Source organism: Monodon monoceros, unplaced genomic scaffold, assembly GCF_005190385.1.
Source record: "Monodon monoceros isolate NGI ecotype Baffin Bay Population unplaced genomic scaffold, NGI_Narwhal_1 Super_Scaffold_6, whole genome shotgun sequence".
In the NCBI taxonomy this organism is placed as follows: domain Eukaryota; kingdom Metazoa; phylum Chordata; class Mammalia; order Artiodactyla; family Monodontidae; genus Monodon; species Monodon monoceros.
The window spans coordinates 28,140,932-28,143,273 of record NW_021703783.1 but is presented as its reverse complement, the minus strand read 5'-3'; positions in this window follow the sequence as shown (position 1 = coordinate 28,143,273).

The following is a 2,342-nucleotide window of genomic DNA, read 5'->3' as shown; positions in this document are numbered from 1 at the left end:
TGCCTGAGTAGGTCACATCCACCTAGAATAATCTCCCTATCTTAAAACATCAACTGATTTTGAACCTTAATTCCATCTGCAGAATCCCTTCACTACAGCACCTAGATTTAGAGTTTGATTGGATAAGTGGAAGGTTTGTGTACTTCAGTAAGTAGGAATCTTGGGGCCTCTGTTAGAATTCTGCCTATTGCAAGCAGTGTCCCCACTTCAAGGACCGAAGTGTCTTAGTTCCTAAAACTCCTAAGAGAGTTTATCAGTGTTCATTTTATTTCAGTGACCTTTGTGAATGGGAAGACTACCACCTCCGTGAACAGGAATGGCACCCAGCTTCCTGAGTCCACAGTGTGGCTCTGCTACTTAGTGGTGTGACCTTGGCTGTGCTGCTCTACTTATTCTACTTCTCTGCCTCTGTTTCCCTCATCTGTAAAATAGCGCTTCCCTGGTGGCGCAGTGGTTGAGAGTCCACCTGCTGATGCAGGGGACACGGGTTCGTGCCCCAGTCCGGGAGGATCCCACATGCCGCAGAGCGTCTAGGCCCGAGAGCCATGGCCGCTGAGCCTGCTTGTTCGGAGCCTGTGCTCCGCAATGGGAGAGGCCACAACAGTGAGAGGCCTACGTAACGCAAAAAAACAAACAAAAACCATGGAGTTAGTGATCGTTCTTTCCCCGTAGGGTTTTTTTAAATACATTTATTTATTTATTTTTGGCTGTGTTGGGTCTTCGTTGCTGCTCGCGGGCTTTCTCCAATTGCGTCGAGCGGGGGGCTACTCTTCGTTGCAGTGTGGTGGCTTCTCTTATTGCGGGGCACAGGCTCTAGGCGCACAGGCTTCAGTAGTTGTGGCACGTGGGTTCTAGAGCGTAGGCTCAGTAGTCATGGTACATGGGCTTAGTTGCTCCGCGGCATGTGGGCTCTTCCTGGACTAGGACTCGAACCCGTGTACCCTGCACTGGCAGGCGGATTCTTAACCACTGTGCCAGCAGGGAAGCCCCCTTTTAGGGTTTTGATGATTAGATTATTTCATACCCAGGGAACTCCAGGAACAGTGCTTGACTGTGAATTGCTTTAGAAGTGAGTACTTCTTAAAAACATGCTTTTGAATCTGCAATTAGGCAATTCAGGTATGTTAAGCATGTTCATTAATAGGACTTCCTACTATAAGGAGACCCACAAATAAAAATAGAATTTTTCTTTCTGGGTCTTAACTTCTTATTTCTGACATTTCTGACTTACTATGTTATTTATATGCATATGCCTTTTATGGTAGGCTACCACAAATTTATGTTGGAAAGAGTGGAATTTAAATAAATCTTACCTATGCTAACTTGATAGATTTTGATAATTCATTTCACTAGCATGGTATTATATTACCAGTAGCAGACTAAAATCTGAGTTCACTTCTGGCTCTGCCCCTAAATCCTGATGAGACCAATAGCTGGAAAGGCTTTGGGATATTATACTATGAATTAGTTATAATATTGACTCTGTTTAGGAAAACCTGGAGGAGTGCCTAAAGCAGTTAAAGGAGGAAAGAGTAATAAGACTGAAGGCTGATAAACGAGTCAGTGAGGTAAACAAGTTTCTTCTTCTGCTTTACAGAGTGTTTTGGTTTTATTTTGATTTGATTTTAAGCCATATACACATAATTTGTAAGATTTAAAACTGTAATATGTTGCAAATTTGTTGTATCATGTGGACTTTTGCATTTACTGGTATTTAGTGATCATATGATCTATATTCCAGAAAGCATGTTTTTAAAAATGTGAAAATCTGGTTTTGTGTGTGTGTGTGTGTGTGTGTGTGTGTGTGTGTGCGCTTGCGCGTGCGCGCTTTTATATGACATTAGCTTATTTCCTTTTCATGATTCTTTGATTCAAGAAGGCACTTTTGTGCATATACTGTATATACAGTAACATAAAAGACACGATGAGACTCTCCTGGCAATGAATTAGGAAAGTGAATCGTTTAAATAAATTTAAGATATTGGAAAACTTCTAAGAATGCAATGAAAGATAAAAATATATACTATGAGAATTACATTAGGTAATGTGCATGAAAGCAGGGCATAATCTAAAAAGTTCTATCTAAATATAATTTATCACAGGATGAGTGTAGGGAGGAATTTTTGAAAGTGCATCCGTTGGATTGGCAGACACTCATTCAATAAATGTTGAGCACCTGCTCATGTAAGGCAAAAGGGGCATCATGAACATTAATGGCCTTTCTGAGAAATACTAGAGTTGAGCTTACAGGGGGTTTTAAGTGCATAGATGATGAGCGGAAGGGGAAGAGTGCATGGGGGGAATATTTTCAAGAAGCCAAAGAAAATATTGGTGATTGTACA